At 35.9% G+C, this 19,808-nt stretch overlaps 1 long non-coding RNA gene across 17 annotated transcripts; it reads left to right on the top strand.

Annotated features, from left to right (window-relative positions):
* Positions 1-1,016: 1,016 nt before the first annotated feature.
* On the top strand, positions 1,017-17,864 carry LOC114319514 (uncharacterized). 17 transcript variants are annotated; one of them, XR_014340263.1, is made up of 8 exons: positions 1,020-1,164; positions 6,556-6,610; positions 6,694-6,766; positions 8,126-8,230; positions 8,666-8,760; positions 14,404-14,464; positions 16,267-16,306; positions 17,532-17,864. It is a non-coding gene; the product is annotated as an uncharacterized LOC114319514 (long non-coding RNA). The 17 variants fall into 17 exon arrangements; XR_014340278.1 differs by lacking the exons at positions 14,404-14,464; positions 16,267-16,306; positions 17,532-17,864 and adding an exon at positions 11,613-11,930 and having other exon boundaries at positions 1,017-1,164; positions 8,666-8,759; XR_014340277.1 differs by lacking the exons at positions 14,404-14,464; positions 16,267-16,306; positions 17,532-17,864 and adding an exon at positions 11,618-11,930 and having other exon boundaries at positions 8,666-8,759.
* The last annotated feature ends 1,944 nt before the right edge of the window (positions 17,865-19,808 follow it).

Genomic DNA, 19,808 nt, shown 5'->3' with positions numbered 1-19,808 from the left:
TTTTTTATGATTAAAATAGTCAAAAAAAACCTTCTAACTTTTTTATACCGAATGAGTGCCATGTTTCAATAATTATAAATAGACCTCTATAGAATTGAAAAATTACAAAAAACCATAAAAGATATTAGGAAAAATTATATTTGTATGAAATCTTAAAAGTAATAATTATATGTATTTAGTTACAATGCTTAGAGCTGAAATAAAAAATAATTTAGATTGCATTTCTATGTTAGAAAAGTGAGTTAAATAGATTAAATTTTATTTTGACTATTGCTTCTGAACAATCTATAATAAATTATAATTAGAAAATTATTAGTATTAAAGATAAAAATATCAATAGAAATGTAGATTATGAACGAAATTTTTTGCAAGAGTTAATATTAAACTAAATCCACAAATTCGCAATTGAAATTGGTATCAGTGTTCGATTTCTCAGCCTTGTCAATAATATTTGCATTAGTATAAAATATAACGAAGAAATAGAATTTGATAACCTAAATAATCACTATAACAAAACTAACTTTTTACACATCAACGGCATACAATAAATACACGCCGTAGTTTTTCATTTTTACGACTTGATTTTTTTGCACGTCGTAAATACTTTTTCAACCACGACGTGTCTATTGTGTAGGCTGTAAATGGTAATAACGATAATTTTTTTACAGCTTGTAATGCACGCTGTAAATAATAAAACTTTTTATGACGTGCATATGGTGTGACGTTAATACATCAATTATACACAACACACATACGCCAACCGTGAAAAGATTTTTCACGGTACACACAACGTTCACCGTTAAAAGTATTACACTTTTTACGACGCACACATCGCCTACCGTTAAAAATATTGCCTTTATATAACGCACAATGCATGTCGTGAATTATATGATAAAGAAAAAAGGCGCCAAAATGAAATTTATGGCGCCAATCACCACAAACAAAAAAAAAATTAAAATTGTTATTAGAATTTTTATTTTATTTTATTTTATTTTTTTTTCAAAATAACTATTTTGCCTTTCTCTAATCAAAATGGAACATCACAAGGGTTTGAATCTCTCTCAGTGATGATGATAAAGGCCGAATCAATTGCTAGGGTTACCAGAATCATCTCATCTCATCTCTTCTCTTCTCTTCTCTTCGATTGTGTATCTGAAATCAAAGGTATCTATAGTCGTTTCATGCTTCTCTTCTCTTCTTGGTTTTGTATCTGAAATCCCTAATTCATTCTCACTCCCAGCCCAGTCTTGCCCTAGTCTCTTTCGCTTCTCTCTCTCTCTTTCAGTGACCGTAACATCGTGTGTAGAACCCCATACAGCGACGTGGTGGCACCGCCCTGTCTCAACCACAACAATGACATCTCTCACCCCTGGCATCCTCTCCAAACTTCTCCATGTTAATGTACACCTAAACCTACTCCACTAAACCTAACCCACTACACCACTCCACCTCCACTTCACCTACTCCACTACACACTCCACTTCACCTACTCCACCACTCCACCTCCACTTCACATCTCCATCTCCTATATAATGTACATACAATACATCAAAACCTATATCAATCAATAATACATACAATTTATTCTCTCTCTATCAATTTATTTTACATGGTATCAGAGCAGGTTTAGAACCTAGTATTTTCGCTTCACCGGCAGGCGGCAACCTCACCTTGACCGCCTGCCGGACCTCAACCTAGTCTGCTAAAATTCTCTACACATACCTTCGCTTTCCTCTTCTCTTCCAGCACCTTCTCATACTCTTCAAGTGTCATCTCCTTATCCTCAGGTTCTTTTCCTCCAGCCTCATTTGCAGTGTTCTCCTTGTTGACATCTGTTGCATCCTCCTGAGGCTTCTCAGCACCCTGATTTGTCTCACCTTCATTGACAATTTCCTCGATCACTTGAGCAATTTCATCAGTTGTTGTTCCCCAGTTTCTTCGACTAGCTCCTTCACGTTTGAAATCACTTCCTCGTCCAGTTCCACTGTGGCGTTCAAAATCACCACCGGAGTTTGGCCGGAATCGAAGAGTTTTGATGATTCCGGTATGCCGGACGTTCCTTCACGGTGGCGAGGAGAGTGCGAGTTGGCTTCCGATTTCAGCACTAAACTCTGCAACAAAAAAATTGATCGGCGCTCGAAGCTTCTCAAGAGGCTACCATATGGCTTTGGGGAACGATCCGACGCTCACAGCCGGAGGAGCCAATATGGCTAACGCGCACCTCCTCGGCTACGCCAGCAGGACGGCGCGTTCACGGCAACGGAAATGGGGATCTTCGTATCTTGCTCGGCTGGAAACAGCTAGAAATCTCTCTCAGATTCTTCTCTCCCTCCGCGGCCCCTCTCACTCCCTCGGTGATAACCACATTGTTTTTCTTCTCACTACTCACCCCATGTGATCCACTCTACCACAAACAAATAAAATAAATAAATCAATCAGTAAATGCATTGAACCTCCTCGGTGATAACCACATTGTTTTTCTTATCACTGCTCACCCCATGTGATCCACTCTACCACAAACAAATAAAATAAATAAATCAATCAGCAAATGCATTGAACCTCCTCGGGCCACCCAATTCCCTATTCTTATTATTATTATATATATACTTTTCCCTTTTCACATATTTTCCACCCCACACCATCATCACATTTTCCACCGCCTAAACATTCTTTATCTTATATATATATATATTGTTTTTTTTTTTTTTTTTTTTTCTTCTTTCCACCGCCCCATTTTTCCTTGAACCTCAACTTTTTATCTTTTCTTTAAAAACAACACAAAATAAATAAATAAATAAAATAACTACATACAAAATAAAAAATACACAAAAAAAAAAAAAAACTCATTCCATCTACTTTTTTCTGCTCCGTCTTGTACCTTCACGCCATTCGGATTTGCACAATACACTCATTTTATTCATATCGGGATCAACCCCGATCCACATTTTACACAAAAAAAAAAAAAAAAAAACATCACAACAACAACAGATTTGTTTTCTTTTCTGCAGACGGCCACCCACCGACCTCACTTCTTCGCCTCTGCCGCCGGTCTTTTCTTCTTGCCTCCGTCCTGGGCGGCCCTTGCCGGTGTTGCCTCCGTGTTTCCCACTCCACTGGGCATGATCACTACTCCCTGCTCCTCCACTGCAGCATATGGTGGACCTCCAAATCGGAACATAACGGTGGCCTTCCGCTTCAGTTCCTTATTTTCCGCCTTTAGCACACTGATCTCTGCTCGCGCATCCTTATACATGCGCTGGAGCAGAGCCAGTTGGGCGTTTAACTGCTGCACCTCATTTGTCTTACTCTGCAGCCGGTGCGACAGGTTTGTGACTGCCGTCATGGTCTCCACACATGACTTCAAAGTATACTGATTTGCCTCAATATCAGTTTGCATCGCCATTTTTTGCTCCACCGACCGCATCGGAAAGTTCAACGGAGCAAAACCAGAGGCGCTTGGTTGAGGTTCACTGGCCACCGCACCAGTTATCTCTCTTGTTGACTCGTTGAGGTCGGGAAAGAGAGTGAGCAGACCACGGGACGAAGAGGCCATATTCTGGGTAGCTGAACGGGAAGACGAGGCCATGTTCTGGGCAACCGAGTGTTACAGAGTATTACAGAGTTTCTCTCTCCGCAAACGCAGACTTTTTTTTTCAGAAGTTTTTCTTCGCAAGTTGTTTGTCTTCGCCTCAGCCTCAGCCTTCGTCTTATAGCCAAGGCAGACACGCGCATCATGCGCCGCTCGGCGCTCGACGACAAACTGGGCACGCCTTTTGATGGCACACCTTTTTATGGATTGGGCACTCCTTTTGATGGCACGCCTTTTGAAAGATTGGGCACACCTTTTGAGGGCACGACTTTTGAGGGCTCGATATCTATATCCATGTATATCTTTTGGGCAGCTTATATACACACTCATACAGTGTCTTCTACACCGGTCAGCTTTATCAATCCCTTTGTTTCAATCTCAAATAGGTTTCTATCTTCACACCTATTTGAGTTTGAGGGGGGGTTATACACAGTATCATGTATAAGTCGCTCATGGCGCACTCCCTAAGTCGCCCCCTTGGTGCACCACCACAATCTGCTACAACGGTCTGACACGACCACACAATGTCTGCTACAACGGTCCGACATGACCCCATAAGCTGTCTTCTACATCGGTCTGACACGACCACACAGTGTCTGCTACAACGGTCCGACATGACCCCGTAAACTGTCTTCTACATCGGTCCGACATGACCCCATAAACTGTCTTCTACATCGGTCTGACACGACCACACAGTGTCTGCTACAACGGTCCGATATGACCCCGTAAACTGTCTGCTACATCGGTCCGACATGACCCTATAAACTGTCTTCTATATCGGTCTGACACGACCACACAGTGTCTGCTACAACGGTCCGATATGACCCCGTAAACTGTCTGCTACAACGGTCCGACATGACCCCATAAACTGTCTGCTACATCGGTCTAACACGACCATACCGTGTCTCCTATCCTGTTTTATTTTATTTATCAATTTACTTTCCTGTTTTGTTACTCTCTTCAAACTCAAGTTGGTTAGTTCCTATCCTCCTTGAGTTTGAGGGGGCTGTTAATGTACACCTAAACCTACTCCACTAAACCTAACCCATTACACCACTCCACCTCCACTTCACCTACTCCACTACACACTCCACTTCACCTATTCCACCACTCCACCTCCACTTCACATCTCCATCTCCTATATAATGTACATACAATACATCAAAACCTATATCAATCAATAATACATACAATTTATTCTCTCTCTATCAATTTATTTTACACTCCAAAATCTCATCAACACTGTCGCCAGAGGGTATTGAGAAGAAAGTGGGTGTGAAATGGGAGATTGAGGGTTCGGAGGGTCTTCGATCTTCGGAGCCATTGATTAGCCCCCAATCATATTGTGGGTCGAATACAAAACCTGATTTAGGGGTTTTTGAGAAGGTCTCGGTAAAAAAAAGAAGATTTTATGGATGCGTTTGATGAGTTTAAGATTGTAGAGAGAGAGGCTAGAGAGAGAACGTTATCCTTCGTTGTAGAAGTAGCAATCTTCGAGAGTCACAGCAACAATGGCCGCAATGGCTGCTCTTCAGAGCTCTCACTTCTTTTTCTCTCTCCTCAAATTCCTTCTTGGGCCAACGCCTCTCGTCCCCTCCCTGGTATTTGCTCTGTTCTCTCAAATTTTGTTTCTTTTTAGCTTTTAAACCCATATTCTCATGGAACTTGAATTGCCCATACTAATTTAATTTCAATTTTTTGGTGATTTTCATTCATATTATGATTTTTTGTTGATAATATCAAATGGGTTTCTCACAATTTAGAGTAATTGCTCTTTACCTGGTCATATATCAATTATTAACCCTCAAGTACTGTTGGGTTCAGTGTTTAATTTGAGCTCTTGTTCATAATTTTTGAATAGGTCTGCACAGATTGTTCAAAACCCAGGTGTTGTTTTTAATTGTCATACAAATCATAGGACACCCTACTTTCTTCTTGAATTACAGAACAGGATGCCATGACAGGGCACTAATATTCTTAAGTCCAAAAAAGCAAAAGATTTGGGTTGTGTTTGGTTAACACTTTAGAAGTACAAATTACCTTTTTGTATACTTTCAAAATGCCATTAAAACAATCTCTGACTAGATCACTATCTTGTCGCTTCCTTTTTTGTAATTGACTACATACTCCTAAGGCCAATCATGATGCTCAATGATAAAATTGAGGAGCAAAATAATACTTTTGTTTCATATGCCAACATTGTGTTACTTTTTTATTTTTTATTTTGTAAACAATGTTTGTTTCCAAAACCTGTTGCAAACTTGATTTGCTTAAAACTATGGTTTATGCAACATGAAACATTAGATGGAAATGTACTACCTATACCAACATAGTTCTATAAATTGTTTGGTTATTGTGAACGAAGATACGTTAGAGACCAGCACATATCGAAATATATCAGAACACTCAGAAATTATTAGAGAAAATCATATGAAAAACATTACATTTGGAAAAAAAAATTGGATCACTGTGGATTTGAGGGCAACTCTACCAGTTGCTGTACATTGTGCTATTGCTAAAATTTAGCAAGATGGACATAAAAAGGGGAAAGAAAAAAAGAAAACTCTAGCAGTGTGCTATCATTGTGCCAAATTTTGCATGATGTTGTCCACATCATTGTATTTTTAATATAAATTCAATAACTTAATTTAATTTTTTTTAAGATAAGTGTTATATTAAATATTTAGAATTTGAAAGAATTCCATCAGCAAATACCTATTATTAAATTTTATTTAATGCAAGTATGAATAAAGCTAAATGAATTGAAGTTTTGGATATATCAATTACTGAATTATAAGTTTAGTTTAACATTACTCAAATACATATAATTTGGTACATGTGGTAGAAATTAAATCATGTTAAAAAAATATCATTTGCACTGCTGGAGTGGGTTCTCGAAACATAGGATTTGGTTAATATGATGCGACTTTTCACAGCCATGTAACTGGATGTTGCTGTGATTGCAGAGAAAGGGTGAGAAGGTTGCTTCATATTTAAATGGCTGCTGTATATTTCTTGTTGGTGAGTTTTCTTTTGAGAATTGTCTTCCATAATCGTACTTCAAGTTGTTTTTGTGATTGAACTCTATGGAATGTGGAATCCAGGAATGATGGGCTCCGGAAAGACTACAGTGAGCAAGGTTTTTTCTGAAGCACTAGCTTATTCTTTTGTTGATAGGTTAGTGTGTTAACTTTAATGTGCTTGTTCTGTTTTTTGATGAGTACAATATGTTATGGACCAAAAAACACCGTAAGGAGGTGAACCCTGAACAATACCAAGCACAAACTATACATCATAGTTGGGATTACTTAACAAGGAGGTCATTTAGTTTGTCGCCATTAATTGGTTCTCAAAGGCATACTGTATATAGGTTCTGGAATTAAGTTTGGAATCTGAAAAAAGTATGAAGTGGGTGGATTTAGACAATTAAAAAAATATATAGGGTGTGTTTGGTTTGTATTTGTAGAATAGTTTTTGAGATAAAAAGTATGAAAACTTGTTTGGTTTTCTTTTTTTCAGAAATGGTTTTGGAAAATTGTTTTGGGGAGAGAGTTTTAAAAAAAGTGATTGATTTGATGTGTATGAGAGAAAGAGTCATTTTGGAAACTAGGTAACCAAACAAAATTTTGAGATTTTTTTTGAAAAAATTTGTTTGGTTTGATTATTCTTGAAAATTGGTTTGTAGAGAATTTTTCCTAAAATTTTTTCTAAAAAACAAACCAAACAAGGCCATATATTTTTCCCCATTGATATTGTAGAATGCTGCTAATTTTTAAGGTACTTCAACTCATAAAAACAATGTCTATTGGTGCAAACAAGATATGCAGAACTAAATATTAAATTGGTTGGGCTTGAGTTTATGGGATTTAAATTGAGCTTAGGCATTTTGAAACTTGATTTGTATACTTTTCACCAAGCTTCAGCTTGTTAACTACCCTAATTGAACATACATATATTTCCATTTCATAGCATACTAGTAGAATTAGTGATTGGAAGTTGCTGGCACACTACACTTGCTTACTTCATTGCCCATGAAACTGCAGTGGCTTTGTAGTATTTGTTAGCATCTCACTTTGAATCAAGCTTAGTGATGTTCAACTTGGCTTGTTAGGTGCCCAGAAAGATGGCAAATAGGGGGATGAAAAGAGTCTCTTTTACCTTTAAAATGTTCCAGATTTCAGATTTTTTTAGTCTCGATTTTACACTTTTACATGACAACATTTCATGTACATATTGTAAGCTGCATGCTTGTTTCGATTCTTTGCAACTCCTTTCACATAAGTTGTTCTTGCTGGTGTCTAATGAAATCTCTGCATATCCAAAAAGAGAAAATATGAAGAAAGTAGTGGTTGCAATAATGTATTTCTTGTTGGAATTCAGTAATAAAGCTTCTTCTTTCATCACTCAATTTTGTTTAGTGATTCCATTTATACCTAACATGGGATGTACAAAGGTTTCATTTTGACATTCAAATATTACAAAATGTATTAAAAGCAAATGTCTTCATTGTTTTGCATGGGTCAATCACCATGGAAGGAAGTAGAGGGATCAAATTGAATCAATCAGGATACTTGTGGAAAGTTCAGTGATAAATTTCATTAAAAATGAAGCAGTAGGTTTTAAAGAAGTCCTTGAAGAACGGTAATTGGAGTTTTTGGTATTTTTTTAATTTTTAATTTTTGAGTCTTCTAAAAGGCTTCAAAAACATTGAAGAACATACCAACGATGGACATGTGTGTATCAAAAGTTGATTAGGAAATTGGTAAGAGTTCATAAAAATATCCTCTTGCGGTTTTTTTTTTTAATTGTTGATATTCCATTGGACACCTCCTTTCCTTTCCCATAAAATATCCTGGATATTTTCTCCTCAAAAGGCATGTCATGTTGGGACCAAATTTCATGGTACATATGGAAAAACTATCATTTGGTGGGAGTAATTGTTATAACAGATTAGTCAAACTAAATTACATGTATATTGAGCATCTGATTTTTTTGACAAAGTATGTTGAGTTTCTAATTCTCTGTCCTCTTTTTTTTCTTTGCTGCCAAATTGGGGCTTCACTTTTTGTTTTACAGAATCCAACTTGTATACAGAATGTAGCTTTAGAATATATAAGGAGAAAATCTCATGTTTCTGATACTATTGAGGGTGTTGAGGAAGGAAAATCTGGTAAAGATCTTATCCCGTAAATAAATTTAGTGAGATAGTATTTGTATCTGCTGCTGCTGTTTTATTGTCATTGATACAGTTGTTATTGTTGTTTTTCTTTTCTTCTTATCTCCCTTTTGCTCTTTTTGTTGTGAAATTTTTTCTATATGGTTGGACTGCTTTACCCTCTGTTGAGCTAGGATTCTTTTTGCTTTAGCTGCAGAGCTGCGTCTGTAGTAGGAAGGATTTGGTGGATTATATTATGAGGGTGATATCTAGACAGATATCACATGCGTAGAATTGTTTAGGCAGGTTTTTGGAATGTTTTTCTTTGGAGATTCTGAATTCAAATTCCGTATATGTAGTATAGAATTACACATGTTGGTACAAAATTGTACAGATACAGTTGTGGAAGTGTCGGATTGGTCTTGATAAGGTAAATATCGAAAGGATTGCATAGAAGACGTCGTTGCTTTCTACAAACCAATTTTGGTTTTATCTTCAGATTTATTATTTATTTATTTTTTTAACCAAGCAAAATGATTGGGAGACTTTAAGGAGAGAGTGTGCTTCTATATCTTGGTATTGTTGACAGGAGAACTCTTTGTGCTTGGCCTAGTAGTGGTCCAAATGTATCATCCATATAACGAAATTTTGGAACAATTGATTCCTTCATTGTTGAGTTGTGTAGCGATTTCGGTTTCGACCCTTCTTTCATGTTTTGTGTAGCACTTGTACCCTTTTTAAAGCTTTTGAGAAGTGTATTTGAATCATTTATTATGTTTTGGGAATCTTGGGTGTTGTTGTATCTTGGTTTTGGATGAGTGAAAATTTATCTAAACTTGTTAGGATTGCTCGTTCACGCTTGTTTACGTTGAAAAATTGTTTGGAAGCTTAAAAATCTTGTTCTGGGGTCGACATCGGTCTTGGTGGTGTTGACACCTCCTCTTTTTGTTGGTCACAAGGGTCGATACCAATCTGGGAAGGGTCGACCCTTGTTTTGAAATTGCCCACTGCTTTTTGGTGTCGACACCAACCTGGGAAGGGTCGACACCATGCCTGTGCACTCTTTGTTTTCTACCTGAAGGGTCGACACCTCTGCTGTAAGGGTCGACCCTTGTTTAGATTTTGCTTACTGCTTTTTGGTGTCGACACTAGACTTGGAGGGGGTCGACACCTGTTTTGCTGTCCAGCAAAAGTTCTAGATTTTCTTCCTAAGGGTCGACACCTGTGCTGCAAGGGTTGACACCTGCGAACTTTTCTCCAGATTTTCAGTCTGGTTTTGGGTTCAACTTTTGGGGGTTTTGACTTGGTCTTTTGGGACTTTATTTCTTGTTGACCTAGTACTATAAATAGGTCCCTCACCTAACTTCTTCTTGACTTTTTCCCCTCTTTTTCTTTTCCCAAACCGTGAAACCCTTTTACCCTCTCCAAAATCACTTTTTGCTCAAAGATCCTTAGATCTACTCACTTGGAGGCATCTCCTCGCCTAGCTCCTTTGAGAAAGATTGTAGATCTCGTCAAGAGCTTCACTTTGATCCAAGTAAAAGTTGGTTTCGTCAACTTTGGAGTTACAACCTTTTGCTCATCTCCTCTTCTAAGCTTGAGGTAGGGACATTCTTGAGTTATATATACAAGTTTTGCTATTTGATGATGGTTTTAAGAGTTTTCTTCTAGTTCCTTATTGATTTCAATCTTGTGTTTCAAAAATGTAGAGAGTTTTAAATGTGGGTTGTTCCTCAACTCTATAAATCCTAGAGGGTTTTCCTTTGAGTTATACATATATTTATATAAGTTTTTAGTTGATTTTGTAACTCTCCTTGAAAATTTTGAAAATGGGTTTGGTGGCTCAAGAGGTTGGTGATTTTATAAAACAAACTCTATCTTGTGTTCATTTAGAGATTTTCTTGAAATCTTGGACAACTTGAGTTGAGATTGAAGTGTAGGATGAGATTTTATAAAAGAGGTGAACAATGTTAGGGTTTTTGTGAAAACCTAGAAAATTGGGACTTTTTGAAAACATGAAAAATCTAGGGAATAACTTCTTTTCTTATGCTAAATGGAGAAATTATTTTCTTTAAGTTGTTGTTAGATGCATGAAAAATATTTAATTGAGAAATGGTAATTGTTGTACATAATGGATGGTGAGAATGTTGAATGGTGGAGGTTAGTATTTGAAAACCTCATATGTGGCTTGAAAGGATTAAATTGATGAGAAATTGATGTTGTGTATTGAAGACACATGATTATCATGGGAAAGAGTAACGAAAAGAGAGAATGGAAAATATGATTGTTGGCATTGTCGTAGAGACTTGGAAATGGGAAATGTTATGAGTTATGGAAAATCACTGCATTGCATATGAATTAAATTATTATTTTTGCATTGTAAATTTTGATTAATGATATGTATTTCATGAAAGAAAGTGATGTGCATTAAGAACTATGGCAATGTATATGGGGTAAATACGGTGGTAAGTCCGGATAGGGGGTGTAGATGATTTGATAAGTTGGCCTGAGTGTCCTTGGTGAAAGACCAAAAGGATAGGTGTCGAGCCTTCCGGTTAATACCGGTAAAAATGACAGTTTGGTAGCACTCGTAGAGTCTACTTGCAGACATCGGCCTAGAGATTACCAGTGTCATATTTACTGCCCCTATTGAATTAATAATGGAAGTTAGAAATTGATGAGATCACATGATGATATTGAGAACACGGTGATTTTGAAGCAATGCATTGAAATGACTATTTTTCCTCATTGACTAACCTTGGCATAGCATTGCACTTCATTTACTTTTGTGTTGAGGAAGAAGCATAACTGTATATACTTTGTGAGAATTTCTCTACTGGGCTTTGTGCTCACCCCTATGGGTTTTAGTGCAGGTAAAGATGTGGTGATCCCGCCGAACTGAGGGCGTGGATATTTTTTTTGTGAAGAGTAGATGACTCTCCTTTTTGTTGTAATTTTTGTAAAGCCAAGGACTAACATGTATGGGTCCGAGCAACCATTTTGGTGTAACCAGGCTATTGCCTTGGAAGATGTAAGCCCTTAAGGGCATTTTGTTGTTTTGAGAATAGATGTTTCACATGCTATAGATTCATGTGTTTTCTTATCATTAAATGTATATCCGCATGTGGAACTTTTGTAAAGACTCTTTTATTAATTATGCAAAGATGGAAGAATTGTTGTAATTAATGTGGGATGGTTAATTAGTGTGGGTAGTTCATGTTGAATAAATTTCGGGGTGTTACATTTTGCCACTTCGATTGGGTAGGTCGGGGATTGAGCTGCCCGGTTAGCTCGCGGGGGTCCAGGGGGTAGCGCCCCTTGGCGGGTCTAAAGGCAGCGCCCTGGTGGGGTCGAGGGGCAATGCCCCTGAAGCAAAAATGCAAAATGCAAAATGCATTCGAAGTTGCTTGAGCCGCACATGCGAAAGACAGGAGAGGGCTTGTTTGGCTACTGCAATAAATGCAGGTGTGGGAGTGCAAGTGCTAGAGAAGCGCCGCACGTGCGGTGGTAGGTGAGTCCGAAATTTTAGTCTTTTCTTCTCCTTAGACTGAGTGTATCTCACTCTTGTTAGGTTTCTCTCTCTCTCTAAAAAAACCCTTTTCTCTCCCTTTTCTCTACATTTCCCTACGCCAAATTGGATCAAAATCTTGATTTCTCAAGATCCATTAGAGTTCTGCCATAGTTTCTTTATCAAAGTTGGTTAACTTCTCGAGGGCTTTGTTGTGTGCGGTGAAGATCGAGTTTCGACGCCGTTGATTTTGGGGGTTTCATCTCATTTCTTCTTCAAAACTTGAGGTAGAGATTTTCTTAGAGTTATATATATATATATATATATATATATTTGCAAGATCTAGATGATTTTCGAAATCATCTTTCGATAACTTTGAAAATTGATTGTTGATTCAAGAAGTTGAGCGATTTTGAAAGTGAGTTTGTCTCTTGTTCTTTTAAAATGATCTTATGGGTTTTGATCTTCGTTGATTGAAGAAAAGATGATTTTGGAAAGTTTTCTTTCAAAAGATTTGAGTTGTACAGTTTTGTGAAAAAACCTAGAAATTGGAAATTTTTAAAAGATTGAAAATCCATGAATAATATTGTTATATTTATTTTATGTGTCAAAATAAATGGATGTTTGGAAAATTTCTTATTTATATTTACATAAATAATGAATTTCCTGGAATATGAGAATTGTTGTTCATTTTGGAAATTATTGTTCAAACATTGAAATAGTCTTAAAATGACTAATTGTTGAGGATACTTGAGAAGAGGGAATTGTGTTATTCCTTAGATGATGAATTGGAATAAAAGTATTTATATTCATCTTGTGAAATTGGCATATCAATTCATTTGATTACATTAAACTTTGAAAGTTGATTTGAAAACTTGCATTGCAAACACCGACCTAGGGATTACTAGAGTCGTATTTACCGCTCTTGAAATGAATTGTTAAGTTTTGAAGAATTGAAATTGCATGACATCATCGAGCATGAGGGTTTTCAAAGTTGAAGATGTGATTTTCTTTCAAAAGAGCATAGCATGGCATGTGCATTTTATGTCTTGAGACTTGTATAAAATGTATATACTTTGTTAAAGAATTCTTACTTGGCTTTATACTCACTCTACGGGATTTTTGTGCAGAAAAAGATGTGGTGATGCCGCCTAACTAAAGGCAAGGAAATGTGTGTTGAGAGTACGAGACTCTCATTTTGCTGTGACTCTATGTGTAAGCCAAGGGCTGTATGTGTGTGGATTTGAACAACCGTTTTGTGTAACCAAGCTTAAGCCTTAGAAACTTATAAACCCTTAGGGGTATTTATTTGTTTATTTACTTCTTGTTGGATTAATGTATTGTTGCATGAAGAACTATTGTATCATGTAATGTAAGTTTGGAGATTTATATTCGGATTTCCTTGAAAGAGCCATGATTGTTGTAGAATCATTTGGGCTAGAAATCTGGGCGTTACAAGTTGAGGGATTCTTTGATCCATGGGAACTGCTATTCTTGTAGGTTATCTGTTAAAGTGGATAATGGAATCTAGAGTCAAAGAGAGAGAAATTGTAGAAAGAGTTCTAGAGAGTATTAGAGAGAAACTCTAAGACAAGCTCAGAAAAATATCTATTACAAATGATTCAAAAGTTGGTTTCTTGAATGAAGCAGTATGTAAACTTTTAAGAAATGCTTACTGGTGCCTAAAGTACTGGAAGGTCAACATGTTGTATATACCTTGGTCATTTTCATCTTTTCTTGTTGTTCATAATCAAAATAATCCATGCTAGCAGTTTGGTTGGCAATATGATGTCTTATAATTTGTTCAATTGCTACAGAGAACCAATGTAGTGACTATTTGATTTATTACATCTGAAAGAATTGGCTTGCTATTTGTAATCATCTTGATACATCAACATAATTGAAATCCAAGCCAAGAGAAAAGTTTAAAAAAAAAGAAGATAAAATCACCAACTTGATTGAAAAGCATACTTTATATTTTACCTTTTTGGTGCTATGAACTTAAAGTGATTTGTATTTATCTTTCAGCTTTTTACTGATGATCTATCAACCTACTAAAACCTACTGATGTTTTATTTTGACGAGTTTGAGAATTGTGGCATCATTTACGTTTCTACAGATTATAATTTATATTTGAATCTTGATTACACGGCTTAATTTTGGCACCAGAATTGATAGATGGGGCTCTTTTCGTTGCAGTTTTGTGTTAGAGGTGTGTCTTTTTGTGGTTTCCTTTTGGACATTTTTGTAGTGATATATACTTATAATGTAATTCCTAATAAATTAAGTTGCTTTGTTGCTTGGCATTGAGGTCCACGCGTGTCTTTTGTTCATCAGTTCATGGTAAAATTACAATCATGATTATAGTTTTCTTCCCTATAATTCTTATGTATAGTGACTTCCACGCATGGAAAGCGTTATATATTGCACTTGAGATGCCTACCCACGTTGCTCATATATCAAACAAGTTACAAGATGAATTGTCTTCTACTTTGAAACTCGTTAACTTCGAGCCAAGAGTCAATTCTTGTTGAAAAGAGCATCAGAATAGGATACGATAATGAAGAGAAGGAAAAGGAAAGGAAAAGGAAAAGGAAGGAATGAGACATTGGGGTGGAAAATCAATACACATGCGTACCCCCCCCCCCCCCCCCCCCCCCACACACACACACACACACACACACACACAGAGTTTTGGAGTCGGTGCTTCTTTCAATTGAGATAAACATAAGACATATTAGTAGTGTTTTATCTGTCATACATTGGCCAACCAATTCATCCTTCTCACTACTTGTCTTGTGCCATTATATTTTATCACTGGGTTAGTTGCAAGCCATTAAGTCTTAGTTGTCTGATTTGCTGCTTGTTTATCTCAATCCATGCAATATTGTTGTACTAGTTTATGCTCAAAATAATCTGCCTTGAGAATTTTCTTATCCTTATTTCCTGTTTTGATTTTCTTTTCTTTGTTTAATTTCAATATCTAGGAAGCTTCAATGTGATACAAAACTTTTGAAACTTCCCTTCTTCAATCCGAGAAAAATATTATTCATGGTTGGATAATAAGGGGGGAGAGAGAGAGAGAAAGAGAGAGCTCCTAGCCTCCAAATGATATGTAGAGTGAAATAGAAAAAGGGATAAGAAAGGGAGAGAAAGAGGAGAGGAAGCTAAATTTGTGACACCTGGAAAATGAGTAGAATATTTATTCTGAAATCTTTCGATCATGCCCTTCCCTTCCTCTTGCAAGTTGGTTATGGGATAATCTTTTGCTGGCCCAGCTCACATGCACTGAAGGCACCACCAAAATCCAAATAGCTTCCTTTGTAGGTTAACAAATTCATTAAGCACGAAAATAAATAGGAAGATGCCTTTTCATTATAGAATCCTTTTCAAGACCTACATCTGGTTGTTGCCTTTCGGTAAGGTTTATAGTCCTGTTGTCATCTGCTTCACCATTTACTGATTATATCACTAGAATTGTCCTCCCAAGAAGAGGTCTTTTTTCAATTTGCCATGTGTTCCTATCTTGATATCTTTGCAATTACAGCATGAGATGGCAGTAGACAGTGCGTGGATTTTTGATATGGATTGTTATTATCAAACTCTGATTCTTGCTAGAAGGATTTTTGGGATGGGTGGGATGGGACACATATACTCAAGAGGCTAAAGTTCTTGCTCAAAGAAGTAAACTTTATTTTGCAACATATGCATTCATATCTAAGTTTATTCAGAACTTACACTCAACTCTTCTGTTCATAATCAGTTTTGAACGTGCTTTTCTAGATTGACTTGACGATCCAAATCAAAATGAAGACATAAAACTTCCTTCAAATACAAAAGCTGTTAAAGATCTACATGTCTCCCCTTGTGGGAGACTTGTACTTTTAGCTTCGATGGGTAAAAAATTATCAATTATTAGGTATACTTATTGTCTTTTCTTTTTGTCAAGAAGATATTAGTTTTTCTACACTTTCTTTTGGAGTTTAGCTGACTTAGTTTCTTTTATTGTTTCAGCATGGGCTGCAACAAAGTTGTCATCAGTTATAGTTTACCGGTAAAAGTTTGTTACTTCTTGTTTACATGTTTGTGGATATATCTTTACTCATGCTCTCTTCTTTTTTTTTTTTTTTTTTTTTTTTTTTTTTTTTTAACTTGAGCATAGTTCTGTTTTGAAGTTCCAATTCCTGTGAAAATAATGAACCCTTCCAGTTTATTTGACTGTATTTTGCCAAGTGTCATCTTGTTAGTTGAAGTACTGTCTGATGTAGTACCTATTGCACATCAGTATAACTAGGGGACCATATGATACCAGTCCCCAAAAATGAGTAATTAGTCCTAGATGACACTGAAATTTAATTGTTACAAATTTGTCATACCTATGATCGAGTCTGGAAAGACATAAACATGTCTTTACTATAACCCCCTGCACTAGTTGTGAATATTATTGAAAAGTAGGCATGCCAAGATCCGTTTTATTTATTTTTTTCATCTCCCACTTCTTATTCTTCAGTGGCTGAAACCCTTTTCCCTGAACTTGTCGGCAAATTTTATGGTTTTGGATTAATCTGGACTGTGTCTAGAAAAGGTAAAACTAGATCAGCTAAGTTACAATAGCAAAATTTAATGGAAATCATCTAGCTCTTAGTTAATGATGTTTAAGAAATTGAGCTTGAAGCTTAAACTTGAGCTCAGTTTGTTCCAATGCAGAATGAGTGGGGACGTGTTTCTAATTTAGTTACGATTATGCTGTTCTCTATGTATTTGTCTTGCCTTGTAAACAAGTTTCTCTATATTTATGGTTAGTTTTATTTTATTTCGCTTGTTTGATTATCAATCTTTTTTCTATTAAAATTCTTGAGGAAGACAAAATCCTGATGGTCCTCAAAAGAACCATTTGTAACTGAACAATTTCTGTTGAATATTTTGGGTAGGTAATGGATAAACCTATACAAACCTAAACCTCATACATAGAGATCCTTTAACGTAATTATGCAAGTCCCAAGTAGGTGGTGCATTAAAGTAGATTAATTACACCTCTTCTTCTTTTTAAATTTGATTTTTCTCTTGAGCTTCTTATGGCCTGGATTTAGTAGCAAACTACTGAGATCTTGAATTTTTGCTAATTTTTCATTATGACATTGCTTTTATAGGGCCATTGAATTATCTTATTAATTTTGAAAATGTTTTGTTGATGTTTTAAAATTTCTTAATCATTTTTTAATACCTCAAGAAATATTTTTTTTCCCTGAGTCGTACATATGTGAAGTTTTCTTTGTTAGGCAGACAAGAAATGCAACAGGGTTAGTTGCTCCAGCTATTACCGCGGGTTTAGGTGACTTAACACATACATTGGGCACCATCGTCCCTGTGATAGGAGCAAGTGGATTTGCTACAACTGCAGCTGCAATTGCTATAGGAACTGTAGTCGGTAGTTTTAGATAATCTCTTAATAGATGTCGATATGTTTAGAAAGTTAGATATGCATAGTTTTGGATGGTTTAAAATTTTTGTACAGTTTATAACTTAAGTATATAGTTTTCGAATGTTTGGAATGTATCGACACTTGTTGAATGTTTATAATTTATAGATATAGTTTCTTTTTGATGTTTCAAGCAATATTTTGGTGGGTGATTGATGTTTTGTGATACTTATTTGTAATATTTGTTAGATTGTACAAAATTGGTCAAATAGAACCTGCTGAATTTAAAAATAAAAAAATTACATATTCTACGGCAAGCATAATAAGTCGTCGTATTACATATTTTACGGCGCGCAATCAGCGTCGTTATTTGTCTCACCAATTGACAGTGTGCGAAAATAGTAGTAGAAAAAGTAACAATGACGTACAAAATCTGTCATTAAATAGTTTTTAACGGCATACTATAACATGTCGTAGAAAAAGTAACGACGACACACAAAATCTGCCATTAAATAGTTTTTAACGGCGTAAGAAGCATGTCATTGAAAGTGAATGACTTTCTATGATTGGTCATAATATGATGCGCGTTGCACATCGCAAAAGGGTTTTTACGACGTGCATTGCGCGCTGTAAAAACCTTTTTTTTTGTTATAGTGAATAGTACTTCTTTACAAGTAGTAATAGAACAAAATAATACATTAATTAAGCTATTAAAAAATTAAGAAAAAACTTAGAACTAATCAATTAGAAATGATAAACGGAGTTAGACATTTGATACAAGATTCAAAATAATAGCAGCTATTTTTGAAGAAAAATAAGAAAAATAAAAAGAATTAGATTTATATCCCTACCTATATAAAAGAAATAATCCAGAAGAACTATTTGAACTAATTTCACTTGAAAATCAAAAAAAATAATGGAGTTAAGTAAGTACAATCTAAAAAAGCTAAAAGAAATGGTTAAAAAAGAAAAAGATAGTGAAATCAAATATAAAATAATATTAGAGATAGATGAACAATTAGATAAAGCAGATGATGAAATAATAGAAGAAATAAATAATAATAATAAAATAGAACTAGAAAAAGATATTGTGGGCGTTGATTTCCGACTTTACAACCAAGCGTGGAACTTAGCCGAAGGGCACACAGAAGAATAAATTAAACCAAACACCTGCCAATACGAAGACAAAAATACCTCGGTGGCTCGTCTGCCCGGGAGCACTTCGACGATCAAGATAGTCAACTTATCTTATCAGATATCAAACAAGTATTTAGTATACAAGTAAAAGCATACCATAGAGCCACGGGGTGCCTCACTTTTATAGCTAACAGTGCCCTTGTCCCCTAGAAATCTCATTTCGTAGGACTCAAGCACAATACTTATCTCAGACTTTTAGGTAGATAGGGATGAACTCCTCAAAAGTCTCATCCTTATCCAAACTAAGCGCATCACTTATATAGGACTCTTGTCCTCTATCTAAATATCTCAGATTCCGGTATTATTGCACTAGATCTCGGCAATACCACAATCATATCAGCAATCTGGCTTGTCCACGTGGCACCTCGGCCCATATCTCGGCCACGTGGCAGGACCTTGAAAATACATCCCCACAGATATATATATACAAACAATTAGGGTTAATTAGTCTGGGAGAAATGGAACACATTCTAATTGAAGACTTAGAATAAATAATGAAAAATATTGAAAAAGAAAAAAAATAAAATAATGTCTTAGCAGATTTTGAAGAAACAAATAATGTTAATGATATTGAAATGGCAGCATTAAACCAGAAGGAAATAGTTCTACCCCTCCACCTAATCCAAATCATCAAAATTTTAGGAATTTTACTAGATAGCAACTGGAAGATAATACTAGAAACTATGACTGTAAAAGAAGAACGAGACACTATAATTATCTAAATAGAGTGTTATTTGCTAGGGAAACACCTAATTATGCAAACTTTATCCCTAGAAAAGAAGTATTTTTAAGAGAAGTACCACTAAAATCGATACGTAATATAGGTTATTTATTAGATATTGATTGTATTACAAATACAAGTGAGATAATAAAATAATGGAAGAGAGATATGTACCATGTCTTCAATATCCATAGCAGCTGGAGCACACACAATTTTCTA

This window comes from Camellia sinensis, chromosome 9 (genome assembly GCF_055761805.1).
Source record: "Camellia sinensis isolate YWXY chromosome 9, ASM5576180v1, whole genome shotgun sequence".
Taxonomy (NCBI): Eukaryota; Viridiplantae; Streptophyta; class Magnoliopsida; order Ericales; family Theaceae; genus Camellia; species Camellia sinensis.
Note: the sequence above shows the minus strand (reverse complement) of the source record. Positions and strands in the feature narration are given on the sequence as shown.